Source organism: Sycon ciliatum, chromosome 7 (assembly GCF_964019385.1).
Source record: "Sycon ciliatum chromosome 7, ocSycCili1.1, whole genome shotgun sequence".
Taxonomy (NCBI): domain Eukaryota; kingdom Metazoa; phylum Porifera; class Calcarea; order Leucosolenida; family Sycettidae; genus Sycon; species Sycon ciliatum.
In genome coordinates this window covers 35,205,038-35,223,414 of record NC_088649.1, presented here as the reverse complement: position 1 = coordinate 35,223,414, position 18,377 = coordinate 35,205,038, and the positions used below count along the sequence as shown (strand labels likewise).

Sequence of the window (18,377 nt, the reverse complement as noted above, 5' to 3'; positions counted from 1 at the left end):
TAGATGTATATGGACATGTACATGGGATATGTAGGTGTGCATGTACATGCACCAAAGCAAACTTATCAAAAAGGCATTCTGCGCCTATATGGCGAAATTGAGCATTGAAGCATATATTTTTTATTTTCTCATTGGCATGTACACAGTTAGTCCATTCGATAACCAAAAAATGAGGAAGATTGTAAATCAGGTTCTTGATGAAATACCCGTCCGCTATCCATCACAAATCCTGTACAAATTTGACAATTTAGTGAAATTGTCATCGCTTATATCTCAAAAGTTAGCATTGAGACCCCGTTTTTTTAACTCGCCATTTGCATACACTACCTAAGAGCAACCGCCCACCAAATTTTCAGAGCAATCGTTAATTTTTTTGAAATAGGCGTGAGCCACCTTAAGAGGGAAGAAAAAAAAGAGAGAGAGAGAGAGAGAGAGAGAGAGAGAGAGAGAGGAAAAGAAGGAAAGAAAAAGTGTGTATGCACTGGAAATGATAGTCAGCTGGAAATCGGATCCATTGTCAAACATGGCATTTGCTACTGTTCCATGTAGTCAACGAGCAATTGCGTAGGGTACTGCTGCAGCTTTGAAGGTCTCCAGAGTTGTGCTGGAGCGGACGTCTCCAGGTAATCTGTTCCATTTACCTGTAGCGTTGAAGGCGTACCTCGACTTGCCAGCGTTTGTTCTTGCAACTGGAAGACTGAGTCCGTCCTGCTGCTGAAGGCGGGTTTCTCTGGTCATTTGTGGAGTCATTAGTTCTGTGACGGACTGCGATGTCTCACCGCGTAGGCTCTTCCACACAAGAGCTAAGGTGTTCTGGTGGAAGTGCTCTGACACCTGGAAGACTCCCAGCCGGGTCAGCAAAGGTTCAGCTGAGTGTCGCGTGGGCACACCGTAGACAGTGCGGACTGCTCGATTCAGCAGAACCTGCAGCCTCCTGGTCTCAGCACTCGACAGTGAGCCACTGAAAGAGGGCGAGGCGTATAGGGCGTCTGGCAGTACTACGGAGGTCACGTACCGTGCCCTTGCAGCTTCACTGAGGCAGCGGCGTGCGCGCCAGAGTGCCCCGATTTTCTGAGCTATACTGATGGTAGATAAGTTACAACATCACACGACAAAGGCGTGTGCGAGCGCTTTTTCTTTGACGGCGTTGTCCCGGCGATGTGTGCTTAGGCGATCGGATAGCTGGCGTCCGTGGTGATCCCGCACATGTTGTCATGGTTACGTGCCGTCCTGATGTATCCCTTGTCTCCCCAGCTGGTACCCCACGTGTTCTTGACCAGCCAGTAGTCCTGCTCTTCCTCAACAACACCGTAGCCGAAAACCAGGGCAGCGTGATTCGGGTAAGCGTTGGTGCACTTGCTGTCGATCAGGACTCCGTGCCTGTACTAGCGGAAATACGTCGATGGCAATCGACACTGGGCCAACCTGCGATACGACAGCCGGCAGGAACAGAAGAGAACACACAGAGAGTGAAGAGTATTACAATTACATGTATATGTTTCTATACATCACCGAATGCAATCAAGTGCTGGGAAATATATCACATCCAAAACAGACTGTAGCACTTTCCAAACATCCACACCGCTATTTTACATCATCAGATTTCTTTTAAAACGACAACAAGAGTCAATAAGCTGACCGGGAAAACTGCAACAGCCATGATGACACAGTGGTTGAACACAGGGAGTCTTAAAATACCGGTATTTTACGACTCCCTGGTTCAACAGACACGATGGTCCAACAGAGTAGAAGCGCAGTGGGCCGGCCAACAACACACTATGCTGTGGTGCAGCGAGCAGTAAAACAAACAGTTGGTGGACAAGCCATTGATTGTGCACTCTCATTGTAATATCTAAAACCAAAGAGTGGTATATACATGTATGATAAAGCTTTCTTATCTTTAGCCGGATATGTTCTCCTAAGACACAGCTTCTAATATGGGCCACCATGCAGAGAGTATTCTGTTATGTGTAAGAAAAGTACTCACCGAGGCAACAGCCTCCTGCAGGGCGCTCTCGGACTTGCGCGGCAGCATGTCCTTGTAGCTGGTGAGGGTGGCGCCGACGTGGGACTCCCTGAAGCGGCATGTACCGGCCTTGGCCGTGTAAGGGTAGCTCTCCTCTGTGTCAATGCCGTGGTTCTCGATGATGTACTTGAAGCCATGGTCCATGAAACCTCCGCCACAGCCACGATCAGCCTCCTTTTGGTTGCAGTCAATCAGGTCCTGCTCGGACAGCGAGACAAGGTTGCCAGTCTTCTTGAAGTGCTGGCCTTCGGTGGAGCCGGTTGTGCTGAACGCCCAGCTGGAGCCGCATGCACCCTGCGTGTGAGCACACAACATGCACACAACATGCACACACACACACTCACACACACACACACACACACACAAGTAGAAAGTATTATGGGTTTACCAGCTAACTGACGCCATCGATGACATCATAGCGATTTTACCCTAAACCGGGGCGTCTCACGTACGCGGGTCAAAAGGTTACACACTGTCTGCATCAACCGGAGAGTACCAAAATGTCGATAGTTTCCCACTCCTCGCGATGCTCAGAGTACTCACAGTGTGCTCGGATCAGGTGGAAGTTTCTGGAATCAACTAGAACCGGCGACAAGTTTGAACGTGACGCGGGGTCCATGGCCATCATCTTTAGCGGTTTTCATATGAATCGCACACGTTTCAAAGAGATGTAGTAGTCACGTCACCGCTTTACCCGCTTCACATCCTGAGCGGCGGACTCCATGATCATCGCGCAGAGTTTTAATGTTGAACTGCACGCGTGCGCGCCGCACCCTTCAACCAACGAACAACTGGGCGGGGATAAAAGTGATTCGATCCACCTTGATCAGCCCCATTCCACAAACCTGAATGAGACAAAATGCTCCTCTCTTGTTCCTTGTGTTCGAAGACTATGACCGGCCTCCGGCCGTTCGTCGAGCATCTCCGCTCGAAAAACCACCGGAGGAAGCTGGAGGCCGGGATGCAGCCTGAATTTATGTGTTCTTGGTAAGTAATCTGTCGTGCAATTCTCTTTATTTGAAATACCAGAGATCTTATACATGTTTTAATCTGTTTCCTTCCATGCAGCGACAACCAATGGCGAACAATAGAAGAAATGAAAGATCATTCTGCAACGTCAAGACATCTTCAACATTATACGGAGAAGCTGACCTCATACTACGGGGAAATACCGGCCAACAGCGTTATAACACTCATACAAGCTGAGAATGATCTACTGAAATTATAATTAAACATTTTAAAATCAACATATCTGTGCTAAATGTGTGTGTCTGGATGGGGGTCGAGCACTCATTCGATTGCATGCTCCGAGTCGATGGGTTTGGCATGCCGAAGTGCAATATGATTGACGTAGTGGGTAGCTGCAAGTTCGTTGAACAGAGTGGAGGCAAACGTATGACAGTTGTTTGTTACAACGTTGTAAATACCCTTGACGAGATTGGAGTCGTAGAGGAAATCTATCAGATCCTGCAGATTAACATGTGATTTGTCAGCAATAATCTCCTCTATCGGAGTTTTTCGATTGGTGCTTCGATAGGAAGATCTCACGCTTGAACGAGTCTTGCCTCTGCATATGCTGACACCGTCGGTGGTTTTTTCCGCCGACCACCACCAGTTTCTCGTTTGAAAGACGACGAAAGCGTGGAAAGCAATAAAATCTGTCGGTTGAAGGTACCACATGGGAGTTTTGTAAATGCCCGCCCAGATGATGGTCTCTTCACCTACCAGGGGCTTGAGATAGGTTTTGATATCGGCGCTGTCGATTCTCCATGCATCTTGTCCGATTTTATTCACGTTCGGGTGGAAGTACACGGCTTTATCGTAGTTAGCACCTCCAAATTTGTGCACGAGCTCCGAAAGTCCTGACGAGATGTTCGTGCACGAGGCAGACAGGATGACGCAACCCTGTTGACAAATTGAGCATAATGATGCATGACGAAAGCAAGTAGAGTCTTTTTATACCGGCTCCTGCGACCAATGAAAAATCGTCGGCTCTGTATTATAGACGGATGCAGACGGTGCACCGACGCCATTTCTAGAACATCATGGACCTGATGCATGCCAGAAAAAAGATGCTATCAATCTCGACAGCGCCTCCTAGGCGTCGACAGATATCTGATTAGTTTTCTGAAGAAAACAAACATTGGTGACTTTCTCTCAGCTCACTTCAACCTTCATCCCCTGCAAGAAATGTTACATTCCCTGAAGAAATCCTGTTTGTACAAAAGTCTCAACTATGCTATTGCACTATCATGCCTCCTATTCGATTGCAATTATATCGTTCAGAAGCGTTTACGCACCTTCCTTCCACGCAGCATGGTGATTATTCTGTAATATTGTTTCGTGAACCGCTATAATCGTGAACGATTGCGAGAGAGATCAGCAAACTGGACGGCGCGATGCTGGTGCTTTCTGCACCAGTCTCTGGATGAGTTCACTGAAATTCTGCGAAGGAAACAGCGACTACGGCGATTTCAATCCGCCAGGAGGCACTCGAGAACGATTGCCCAGGAGTTGCTGGTACTCCGTGACAATTCTCCATCTCATTGTAGTGTTGATTGCAGCACCAGGCATTCTCTGTGTTGCGCAAGAAGCAACAGGAGTTCTCTGACGACAAACTTTGGACGCGGAATGCGCGAGTCGACTAGGATTTTGAGGCGTACCAACTCACTGATGTCAGCAATGACGTCATAGCGAGTTAACCCTATTTTTTCCGATTTACGGTAAATTTGTGCGATTTAACCTAAAATCGGAGCGTTTTACATATGACGTCATCGATGACGTAATGCGTTATAACCCTAAAATTTGCGTTTAACCCTAAAAGTCGGGGCATATTAACCCTAATAATCCCGGTAACCCTAACCCTATCACCATGGCGATAGCCCTAACCCTATCACTATGACGATAACCCTAACCCAAGTGCAATCACCATGGCGATAACCCTAATATTCCTGGTGACGATAACCCTAACCCTATCAACACGATAACCATAACCCCAGGGCTGTCACCATGGCAATAACCCTAATACTGTAGAACGGGTAATTTTAGCGACTATTATCGTTTTCCCATTGTCAGCTGGTTTACCAGCGATTTTACTCACGGATCACCAGTGCACTACTAATGTCTCAACGGCGACTTGAAACTTTAGCGAAAATGAGTCGATCGCTAAATTCGCTAGGGTTTTTACGTCGCTAAAATGACACGTTCTACAGTATTTCTGATGATGATAACCCCAAGTTAACCCTAACACCATGACGATAACCCTAACTCTAGGGCTATCACCATGGCGATAACCCTAATATTTCTGATAACCCTGACCCTAACACCATGACCATAACCCTAATATTCCTGATAACCCTATCACCATGACGATAGCCCTAAATTTTACTGGTGGTGATAACCTTATCACCATGACGATAACCCTAATATTTCTGGTGAGGATAAACATAACACCATGACGATAACCCCTAATTTTAATTTTTCTGCAGACAATAACCCTAGTAGCCCTCGTAACCCTATCACCATAACAATCCTATTACCATGCCAACTCTACTCTTTTATGTGTGCAGGTGCTACAGTTGAAGAAGTCCTCGTACCATTGCTTTTTGTGTACAGATCACCACAACAACACTCAGAAAACCCTACAGTCCATTTCAAAACTATAGACGCGTAGGGTTTTTGAAATATTTCAAATTTGGCTGGAACTTTTTGAGAATAGTTTTCAGAATATTGCTGAGGTCCGCTCCACAATTACTCTCATATAGTTTCCAAACGATTGGATAACAGATGCCCTATTTGGAAAAAATTATGCACAAAGTGATCACAGATTTTATGTGGTATAGATGCTGGCATAACGGTTTTTGCCTAGGTACGCGTCTATAGTTTTGAAATGGACTGTAATAAGCATCTTACATGTATGTGTGTACAGGTCCTACATGTATATACCCTATTAGCAAATCTTGTTGTTATGTGTACAGATCCTATCGTTATGCTAACCCAATCACCATCGCAACCCCCATCTTATCAACTCTTTGATGACAACCGTAATAACTCAATCACCATCACAACCCATACGTGTCTACAGGTACTGTAGAGTTGTTGAAAAAAATTCTCCCTCCGATTTACCTAACAGCAAGACTTAGTAAACTATTTTACTTACCTTGCACGAATTTATACAACAATTCAATTGGGGGGAGGGTCATGCTCATCGCCAGGTAAGATGCACATGTGCATTCACGCGCAGATGTATGACGATAGTGTTGCAGCTGCAAACGATGAAAAATTACCAAACAAATAAATATATCTATTAGATGGACTCAGACTACGAGCAAGAATTGTGTACGATCGTAATCGGGTAGACATGCAATGGCCGACGATCACATACCTCGTACGAAGCAATGGCGCAAGGAGATGAAGAGGGATGTCCATCTCTTGTCCGACTAAACGACTAGGCTAAAATAATTTCAGGACTACATGAAAGAAAGGAACACTGTCACTACGAAATGATTTGAGGAATTGAAGATCGCTTCAATATACGTGCACACCACTTGCTCCGACGAGTTTGAAATTTTGCATCAAACCACAAAGTGGAGTCATATGGGATCTGGCTGGACTGGAGACTACTCTACTATAATACTATACTATACTACTGTACTTTATAACACTCTATCTCAGACTGCACGCAATTATGGGTTGTTATGATAGTTATATTGTCGGACTCAGAGAAGCACAAAGAGGACAAGAGAACTGGTAAGGAGTGGGATAATTACAAGGAGAAGACTCGGAGAACAACAAGGAGAACCACTGGGAGAACAACACTGCGCAAGCGCAGCCTTCCGGGTATAACTACACTACTTGTAAAGAGGGAAAAAGAGGTGCATGCAGTAATTGTGGGAAATAGGGTAATGGGAAAAGGGGTGCACGCAGTGATCACAGTGAGACAGGGTGAGCGGGAAAAGGGGTGCATGCAGTGCAGTGCATGCAAGGGAGGCCAAGGGTCAGCAGGGCAAAGGTTAGGAGGAGTGCATGAATGGGTGCGTACAGGGATGTGCAGATCTAGATGTGGTGCTGTTGTGGTGCTATGCAGGGAGTAGTATTGTACTACTCCCTGGTGCTATGTGCCTGCGTGGCTCAAGGAGCATGTTTGCCTTTTTTTTTTTTTTTGGCTTTCTACAGGGGTTCGCCAGTTGCTGAAAACCTACAAAGCCCATTTTGCATTTCGCACGCGCATCGGAATGACAAAAGCAACACAATGATGAGAAACCAGGGTATGATAGGAAGATAAACGTATTCCCGTATGTCACGTGATCGTCGCCTTGGAGTTGACCAATGACAGATCAAACAGCGCGGGCTGGAAATACATAATCCTACACAGTTGCGAGGGCATGATGCTCTGATCAGGCCCGAGGTCTGTGAGTGATCTTGCCCGAGGTCGCGACGCCCAAGGGGCGTCGCGACCGAGGGCAAGATCACTCACATGACCGAGGGCCTGATCAGAGCGGCATGCCCGACGCAACTGTGTAGGATTGCGCTTCAGACAAGGCCCACCTCACAAACAAGGCCCAGTACAGTAGAGAGATATTCTAGATTCAAACAGAAAGAAAGCCATGCATGACGGCAAATGAGTTGATGTCACATCGTGTGCAGTGACCATAACAAACAGCTGTTTGTTTGGTCGGAACTTTCCAGTTTTGAGATGAAAGTATTCAAGTACAGTGAAGGCAGTAGTAACGTTAGTACCAGTAATATGACGGATTCGTTCTTCGAGTTAGATGATTGCCAGAGTAAGGTTCAAATGCGAGTGCTGAGAAGCTGCAGCCTTAGGGCAGGTACAAAACGTACTTGTGGAGGTCTGCTTCCCTTGTGTACGTTTCGCCGCGAGAAACAGGACCAGCTGCAAGGTCGGTTGGCGTTTCTGGTCTCCCTGCAGACGTTCAAGACAGTAGTGAGTATTTGGAGATGGGAGACACATTTTTAGTCCTCGTCGTCGGAGATGTTGCCCAAGGCAAGGACTTCGAAAAATGGTAAATGCGCATGTGCGGCGCGATGCTGTACGACTGCTGTTCTTGACCGGCTAAGCGGTCAAGATCGACTGTTCAGGTTTTTACCGTACCGTTTCTATGGTTGTAGCCAATGAGCGACGTTCCCGCGGTGGCCTTGATGAGCCGATAAAGCCCGTGGTCAATGGATACGGAAAAATACGGTAGCAATAAAGCCCGTCGTCAATGGCACCCCGTACTCTGTCAGCCTAGCTCTGCAGGGGTCTGTGGCAGTTTTTCGTTGTCAGCTCAGTTCGCACCTCACATTCGACTGTGAACATGCTCTGGTACCTGGAAACAGCCTGTCCGAAAACGGCAACATGAAAAGTGTCTACACATCGTGGTCAGTTTTCAACTCAAGTTCTTGTTGTCGTGAGTGGAGATGAAATTTTACGATAGTTGTGAATAAGCGAAAGAGCATGCACCCATCTATCTGCTAAGAACCAAGATGAAATAAGTGGCAAACATCGCGATCAGTTTTCCACTTTCTGTTCTACATGTACTGGTACCAAAAAAGGAGTTGACGAGTGGCCGAACTTTTCTGATAATTTTGAGGAAGCGAAAGATCATGGACCCGATCATCCCATCCATGAGAAGCAGACGGACCTGAAACTCACAAGCTGAAGGAGCTGAAACTCACAAGCTGAATCCACCACGAAAAATGGTAAATGCGCATGTGCGGCGCGATGCTGTACGACTGCTGTTCTTGACCGGCTAAGCGGTCAAGATCGACTGTTCAGGTTTTTACCGTACCGTTTCTATGGTTGTAGCCAATGAGCGACGTTCCCGCGGTGGCCTTGATGAGCCGATAAAGCCCGTGGTCAATGGATACGGAAAAATACGGTAGCAATAAAGCCCGTCGTCAATGGCACCCCGTACTCTGTCAGCCTAGCTCTGCAGGGGTCTGTGGCAGTTTTTCGTTGTCAGCTCAGTTCGCACCTCACATTCGACTGTGAACATGCTCTGGTACCTGGAAACAGCCTGTCCGAAAACGGCAACATGAAAAGTGTCTACACATCGTGGTCAGTTTTCAACTCAAGTTCTTGTTGTCGTGAGTGGAGATGAAATTTTACGATAGTTGTGAATAAGCGAAAGAGCATGCACCCATCTATCTGCTAAGAACCAAGATGAAATACGTGGCAAACATCGCGATCAGTTTTCCACTTTCTGTTCTACATGTACTGGTACCAAAAAAGGAGTTGACGAGTGGCCGAACTTTTCTGATAATTTTGAGGAAGCGAAAGATCATGGACCCGATCATCCCATCCATGAGAAGCAGACGGACCTGAAACTCACAAGCTGAAGGAGCTGAAACTCACAAGCTGAATCCACCACGTCCCCGACCACCACCCCTATACGTGTCTTGCTTTTATATCAGAAAAGCGAAAGACAAAACCTGAAACACCATCATAGAGCCTGGCAGGACTTTCGCCTTCATCAAGGCCTCGTGCGTACGGCCGCGGGCGCAGGCCTCGGCGCTACGCGCCTTGGCCTGCGCCCTTGGCCGTACGCACTCGGCCTTGATTCAGCCGTAAAGTCCTGCCAGACCTCTATGATTGTCTACATCTTGACTGCTTATTCTGGCCGCTCATTGGCCGTCTCCTGGCAACAAGCACGTGCCATGTCTGAAATACATAATCCTACACAGTTGCGAGGGCATGACGCTCTGATCAGGCCCGAGCGAGGTCTGTGAGTGATCTATTCTTGCCCGAGGTCGCGACGCCCAAGGGGCGTCGCCACCGCGGGCAAGATCACTCACATGGAGGTATATTATGGCACCGCAGGCCGCGCACCTGAGGGCCTTTCTGGAAGCCTTACTCGATCGGATAGAGCGAAACTGAGCACCCTGGCCTGCGAGCAGTTTTTAGTACTCCCGGGTCCAAAATCTCACCACCAGGCCGGGCTGATCAAAACGTCTGCCGGGTCTGCAGCCTACAAACGTGGATGTGCCGACACTGTGCTGTCGACGACATGTCCGGCAAGGCACCTTGCGTGAAAGCAAGGAACGCTTTTTTTTTTAGAAAGGAAGCTTCTTCTCCAATTTTGAAAATTATTCCTTCTGAAAAATCATCGCGTTCTTGACCTCGAAGCTGACTGCTGAATGCGATTAGGAAAGAAGATTCCTGAAGATGCACCAGACTGATTGTGGCAAGCCGTCTGTCGTCTGGATATGCACTGTTGTTCGTCATGGTCAGCAATCTTCTACGTTCGTCCTTTCGTTTTCCTGTTTGATTTGTGAGTACCGCCGAGATTGCACTGCCCCAAATAAAGTTGCGTGCCGCCAAAGCAAAAATTACGATCTGCAATCTGTTTGTAGTACCTGCAAGAATGCGCTGTACATGTATCATACTTTCTCTGTTGCTGTTTCAGTTGCCGTCATGTTGCTAAAGAAAGGTTCAGTGACTCATTTGTTTCATACGAGAAGAGTCGGTGTGGCTTAGAATCTTTCGCTGTAGAAAAAATCTATTCGTATGTCTATTGGAGAAATGCATTCACTGGTTATAAAATAGGTAAAGACAAACTCACAGAATAAATACCATCGGTCCCTTGGTGTTCGTCCTAAAGAGGTTCGACTGGATATCATTCATACTCGCGGCAAAATATGTGTAACATTTTATTATTATGGAGTGCATTGTTTATCTCTCAGTACCTCCAGGGTACTGTACCCTGTAAGAAGGCCTTAGGCCTGCGGGGATTGCCCTATCAAAATTTGACAATTTGATAATAATGACCTCCAACCTCCAATGGCCTTGCTCCTTTTATCCTCAGGATCAGTGTAGTTGTTGGAACAAGGTGCCGGACTCAACAATGTATTTGTTTACATTTTAATACATGTGTATTGTTCCTCCTTTGCTGTGTTGTTTTAGAAAATCGTGGACTAACAGTTTGAAGTCATTGAACTACTTCCAAAAGTTGTATCGACATCAACAGAATTACGATTTCAGTGCAATATGATGCAGGATGACCTTATCACGATAACCCATGATTATAAACAATTATAAACACAGAATCAACAAAAACATCTGCGACACGAACCTGGCTACATTTCTCAAGTAAATCTGATTGAGGGTGGGGAAATCTGAAATATCTGAAAGGCAAGACAATTTTATGACAGTCATGAAATTCTGCAACAGCAACATGCACAGAATGACCTGCGTATAAAAAAAGTATCACCACCACTAACCACATGTTTCCCCAGCAGAAGAACCTGCATTATGCTAGTGCCATTTTCTGCAAGAAAAGGCTTGCACATCAATGCGTACAATACGGTATTGATATGATGTGAAGGCCATCATTTACATAAGGGCATTCCATTGATTGGTGAGAGAAAAAAACAAAAGAAATTATAGCAATAAAAACTGCTTTATGGCAGCTTTCTAAAAAAAGTTATTGTGTTCTAGTCCTGGGTCCGACAGAGGCTTTAGAAAATTTATAAAATTGCTTCCAAACTGGCTTGGACTCCGTCTAAAAAGTAAGAAATTAACGAAATGCGATTGCCGAAAATTAAAATTTCACACAAAACCTCACAATAATCACACACAGGATGAAAAGTTCCTGTCTAAACCATGCCATGATATTGATTGCTATCTGCTCACAAAGTACCTTGTGTTGTAACAATACTCTGCCTAATCACTACCCTCCGCCAATTATTAGATTCACACAATATTCACAACGTATGCAACAGGATGCTGTCTATTGACACTACTTCAAACTGAAGTGCTCACTACTCCTCTCCCGTTTTCATCTCCCTCTACCTTATGAATACTCTGCATTACTGATTTCGTTTCTACCCTTTCCATTGCTGCCAGCTCCCAGTCTTTTTCAATGCACAGCACTACCTTGACAGTCATTTTTGTGATTTGATGTACACATACTTTGAAGGTCAAATTCGAATTACATGATCAGATTTTTGTTCCACATTTTCTATTTATTTTTACTTCAAGCACAACCCTACCGATGAAGGGAAAGAAGCAGCAGAGAGACACCTACTGAGTCTAATGACTGCCACTGTCAGTTCTCAAACAAAAACATTTTTTGTCGAATTGAAAAATCTCACCTGTTAGTGTTGCTCACTAGCCACTAGTGACTAGAGTTGTTCGTCCACGAAATTTGCAATATGCCACTACGGTACCAGCAAGAGTAGGTAAGTTGGCATAGAACAACAGCTATGCAAAGCCATGTTCATCTCCTCTTCACTTTGGAAGGCAGTACAAGCGCCCTTCATACCTCGACATTGCCTTGGAGTGGAAGCAAATTCACCATGAGTTTTCCAATTCGCTACAATCGATCTCGGGGTGATGATCGTGTCTTCTTCATCACCACTGCAGCCTGGACAGCCTTCGGGAAGACATGTGTCACTCTCCTGCTCAACAGATTCCTACATCTAGATTTGGTTACCGTCAGGGAACGAAACAGAGCTGCAAAACACCAAAGTAATTGTTTTCTTCCATTCAATTACACTGCTGAACATGCACAGCATGGTGACAGCTAAGCAGTACGCACGTCATCAAGGCCAATTTCCAAATATGGGAGGTGTTATTTATGAAATTTGACACAGTTCCTCTTCTCTGATCGGCTCGAGACATAGCTCATCGGAATCAGTGCCCAATTCTCCTTCGGATAAGCCATACTTATTTTTGGCGTTCAGTTTCCCTTTAAGATGGGCAGGTGCCCATCTTAGGAGGTATATTATGGCACCGCAGGCCGCGCACCTGAGGGCCTTTCTGGAAGCCTTACTCGATCGGATAGAGCGAAACTGAGCACCCTGGGATGCGAGCAGTTTTTAGTACTCCCGGGTCCAAAATCTCACCACCAGGCCGGGCTGATCAAAACGTCTGCCGGGTCTGCAGCCTACAAACGTTACGTGGATCTGCCGACACTGTGCTGTCGACGACATGTCCGGCAAGGGGTCCTTGCGTGAAAGCAAGGAACGCTTTTTTTTAGAAAGGAAGCTTCTTCTCCAAAATTTAAAAAAATTTGAAAATTATTCCTTCTGAAAATATCGTCGCGTTCTTGACCTCGAAGCTGACTGCTGAATGCGATTAGGAAAGAAGATTCCTGAAGATGCACCAGACTGATTCTTGCAAGCCGTCTGTCGTCTGGATATGCACTGTTGTTCATCATGGTCAGCAATCTTCTACGTTCGTCCTTTCGTTTTCCTGACCACGATGATGACAAGCAGCTCTCATGCTCAGGTTAGTGCTACTTGTATGTCTGGGCACACAACACATCTGAGATGCACCCACTGACGTTATCGTACTGAAGAATGCAGCAAGGGTTCCTCGGATTCTCTTGATTTCGGAACAAATTTCCTTCGCTTTCACCCTCTCCGTCTCTTCCCCATGCCCTCCATGCATGCACCCATGGAGCTTGCAGCTCTCATGCTCAGGTTAGTGCTACTTGTATGTCTGGGCAAACAACACATCTGAGATGCACCCACTGACGTTATCGTACTGAAGAATGCAGCAAGGGTTCCTCGGATTCTCTTGATTTCGGAACAAATTTCCTTCACTTTCACCCTCTCCGTCTCTTCCCCATGCCCTCCATGCATGCACAATCGAGTTTGCATTTCAAATGTTGTTTTTACTTTGGCAGTGCGTTCGATAACGTTAGGACAGTCTAAGTTAGGTGTTCTTTTCTTCAGGCTTATTGGGCCTGTAAAAATTCTAAAAAATAGCTTCCAAATGCTAAACGCAGGTCCCTATGAATACGGTTCTGCTGGGCAATGATGTTTGCACCAATCTACACTCTATGCAGCTGTCACAGCAGCCAAAACTGATCCTCCCTCTCTCTCTGATCACTATTTGATAAAGCCAATCTTTAAATCGCTGTTGCACAGGATCTCGGGTTGGAAGAAGCGATGAATCGATACATGGCAGTGTGAATAAAAGAAGAACAAATTCACAGTGCACGTGAGACTCGGTTAGAAAAACTGAGTTTCTGCATTCGTAAGAACGTCACACCCCGGGGATCATGATAAAGAAAATATAGGTCGTGAAAATGACTGAAAGAACCAAAAAAGTATCTGATCTTCCAGCCAGCTTAGCCTGGCACTACCATACTAGCAGTGCTACCAAGTACCAGCCCTCCACATTTTTCTGTATTTGTACGGAAAATCACTCCTTGTCCGCACTACAGAATTTGAGCAAATGGTATAGAAAATCGAAGAGGATCAATCAGCTGTGTAGAAGCATTGCAAGTGTAAGCTGAGCGATGAATAGTCTTGTACCAAAGCGAGTGCATGCCGTACCACGACAACATGTACATGTAGCACAAAAAAATAATGTCGTGAGTGCAAGTCACACATGTTTTACACTACCAAATGCAGCCACCGACATGCATGTGCGTGTCAAAAAACTTTGTAGTGCAAGTTGCATGCAATGTACACGGCAGTACGCAACACACTGCAAGATACGGAAAATCAGAAGTCTGAGTACGCAAAACAGACTCAATTGGTGGGCAGCTCTGTACTGGCCTGTATGGAGGGAGTGAATCGCAATGTGTGCAATGCATGCACTTCGGCCGACAGTGAAAACTATGCAAGTCGTGTAGGTTTGTAGGATGAATGTGAGTCCTCTAAAACAAGCGCCTGAGCGGAGTAGCCCACCGAAAGAAGAGTACTTGACACCGCGAAGTGGAGTCTGCGCATACAACAGTGAGGGGTAAAATTAGCTTTGACTGATTCTGCATGTGTGTCACATTACTCTAGCAGATAGGCACACGTGTTGTTCCAAAAAGATGCTTATGTCAGTGTCTGAATATGTCATGTACCAGGTAATATTGTTGCCAGGATCTCACGGTGAGAGTCAGACTTGGATATGGTATCAATTAGGGGTGAAACGATTACACTTTTCTGAATTTCAACTATCGGTTAATCTACCCTTGCATCGATTCGATTATCGTTTATGATATCAATTACTGTGTCCTAGAAATTGTCGCGCCAGACCAGCACAAAGCATGCCGTGTTGACATATACACATATACATGTACATACACACATGCAGATAAACCGGGTACTCTACACAATGCAGTGGCACATCACGTGCAGGTGCAGACAATCAGTTTTTAATTTTTTAATTTTTTTGACAGCCCTACTGGAAAACATATGGCCAACAAAAAGAAACGAGGAAAAGGACAAAGTACAGTATCTAGTAGTGCTGTACATGACATCTTTTTGATTCTTGCAGACGTTTCTTTTTTTTTAGAATCGCGTAATCGAAATCGTTTCCTTGTAATGATCGATTAGACGGATAACCGATATTATCGTTTCAGCCCTAGTATCAATAGATTATCAATATCATACATCACCACCCAAAGTATAATAGCCGAAGGGCTCGTTTGTGTGGTGATGTATGATTTCGTGAGCAAGATGAAGTGGCTACAGATGTGTTTTATATAACACCCTAAGAAGAGATCATCAATACTGGGGAAAGTGATTCTGGTAGCATGTTGTATCCAGTGTGGCATGACAGAGACTCCCTCGATTTAGGCTAAGGCCTGTGGAGAATCCATAAATACAATACAAGCATCGCAACCTTCGGATTATGCACTTTTGCTTGCCTCCTGGAGTGTGGTTGTACCTTGGTTCAGTAGACTTTGTTTTTCGAATTCGTTTCTATAACATTAGGTTTCTTTGTGTTGCTGCTATGTCTTTTCATGTGTTTTACAGGATTGCCATCTGTTGATGAATACCACTCTGAGGCACACTCACGAGCGAAGGTGTTTGAGAATCCATGTCGGAATGATGGTCGTGTTGGCCTAAAGGTGCATTACATTGCCGATACTCGCCACCTCCACCCTGGAACATGTTCAATTTCTGTTTCTCGTATGGAAGGACCGAACAGGTTGTTTTCCTGCCTCAGTGGACCACTCAAGACTAAACAGCACTGATGGAAGAAGATTTGCCGTGAATCTCGTTCACATAATCAGCCTGTTTAATTGCTGTACTGAGGTGACTGCTTCATAACAATGACCAAGCAGCATTAATTTTTGCATAGTACTGCAGTGCCCCTAAAATTGGAGAATATCGAAGTTCTCTGATAGCATTGTGATTCATTTGTGAATAAACATCACTACTCTTTTTGAGTAGCATAGCAATGACAGAGTTGGTTTGATGTATGACAAAAATGGAGCCGCTTTTTAAACCTGTACTATAATCAGTACCACCGGAAGCAGTTTTTGATTGGTCCGGTAGTTTCATGGCCTTTTATACTTTGTGTGTGATCTGGCGGGTACACACGTCCTCCACAGCAGGAAACATTTGTTGGTGGCAAACAAGTTGGTCCGGTGATAACCTGACCAACCAGACCGGTTCCGGCGGGCCTGATAATTGTGGGGGTCATGAGCAGCTCAAGTACTTAGCATGGTTTTGGACATGTCCTCAGTTGAAACCGACTTCCCCAAGCGTTCTCTGAGGGTACCTCGGTCTACTCTATCAGTTCATGTATTCTGTGAAGTGACATGACCATTCGTGGGGACCTTGCTCATAACTGCAAAAGTCCTCGTCTGATTTTTCCGAATCAATTGAACGTTGTACATGTGCATGTAGTGAAAGCCACATGCAAAATGCTGTTCCATGACACTAATCTGCCACCAAGCACTGGGTTCATTGGCTGAAAATATTCTTCGGCACAGTAAAGTCGTGCGCCCAAGAGCGTGGAAGCCTAGAACCTCCAGCCTGAAATACTAAGAACACCACAGCCCAAAATTAAGAATTGCGGTGCTGGGTTTGTGCAAGAGTCCGGTTATGGACTCTTGGTTTGTGCTGTTGTAAAACACGGGGATTGTTATGTATGTATGTATGTATGTATATTTTTATTTGAATTCGCAAGTACACACGGGCTACAAGCCCAATTACATGGAAGCGAATGCCATAATGAGGTTATTGATTGTTATGTTGCACATGTATTTGAGCTTTGCCACTACATACACGCCTGTCATACACAATACTCAATCTGAGGACAACATGCTGTTTCGCTCATCAATGCAGCACAGAGAAAATGAGGCAGATGAATGTCCTGCTAGAGAGCATCGAATACTGTAAGACATGTTATTATAACGAGTCGCAAATTTAACGATTGTCCAAAATTCATAGGTTAACGAGAAGATATGTTTAACATATATAAAGCAGTATGGCCTCAACGGATCTTATTATAACGAAGAAATGTCATCCGTTAGATTTACTTCCTCGTTATAATTATATACATGTCTAACAGTACAGGTATAGAATCATGTCTTGCAGATCTCGTTACGGCCCCTTCGATGCATGTTTGAACATTAGATGGCTGTGTAGCTTCAGTTATCTCGGAATATGTTATCCAGCAGCAACAACGTTGGGCACCGATTAACTGACACACACCTATTCACTATAATGAGTATGCGTTGGAACACTTTACCCCGAGTCATACTATAGCAGTGAATGCCATGCATGGGCTTACCTCACACACTGAATTTCATAATTTGACATACAAATCACAGAATAGTGGTGTTCCAAACTTTACGTAATTGCACAGTAGAATACTTTAATAGAATGATAGTTATAGCACGTTCTTAGAAACAAATCGTATAGGTTCGAGGCTGTCAACCCAGAAATTTGTGATTTCACAGCCATAGATGTTACCAGTCACGTCACTGTATACAGTAGGTATGCAGAAGAAAATACTAGTAACTCTTTGTGGAAGAGCTGTGCCAAAATGTGTACAGTACAGTAAATTAATAAAAAGTGGGAAAAGCAGTGACAAGGCTGTGCATGATGTAGATCTACCAGTAAGTACAGTGCACCAGTGAAACTGTTGGTGTAGTACCGGTATACTACTATAATAGACCAATCCCGAAAAGATTGTCTGGGTTCGTGAAAGGGGGCACGCGTGCAAGCCAGCACGTGTGAAGTGCATCGTTTTGTATTCAGTTTGTGTGTGTCAGTTCATGGCGGAGGAGAGAGAGACTTTTGCTCGCCGAGCTGAAGCTAAAGGATTTGATGGAGTCCTGCCAGCAGCTAGTCAAAGGACCTTCGGTACCTTAGGCAGACACTGACGGAGTTTGGAGGCCAGATAGCTCTCGGTGAGGAGAGAAACATTCGCGTGGCGATCGACTCTCCGTAAAAAATGCAAGCTACATAGCGCCGACATACTGCAACAGCCACTATTTCAGCTAACTACTTCTCGATCTGCTGCTTCACAAAGTTCAACTATTTACAAGTCCTGACTGTTGTAGTCTGAAGCTGGAGTCTCATCGCCCACCTACTGGTAGCTTTTGGAGCTGATGGATTTCCCGACTTGGACTCCTTCCGCAAACTCTCGCAACATTACTACAGT

The 18,377-nt window shown here is 45.2% G+C and overlaps 1 long non-coding RNA gene and 1 pseudogene across 1 annotated transcript; one reads left to right on the top strand and one right to left on the bottom strand.

The window, feature by feature from the left end:
- Positions 1-281: 281 nt before the first annotated feature.
- LOC135821414 (cathepsin L-like) lies at positions 282-3,983 on the bottom strand (annotated as a pseudogene).
- A 9,098-nt stretch (positions 3,984-13,081) lies between these two features.
- On the top strand, positions 13,082-16,157 carry LOC135820676 (uncharacterized). The gene is made up of 2 exons (XR_010554178.1): positions 13,082-13,259; positions 15,734-16,157. It is a non-coding gene; the product is annotated as an uncharacterized LOC135820676 (long non-coding RNA).
- Positions 16,158-18,377: the final 2,220 nt, after the last annotated feature.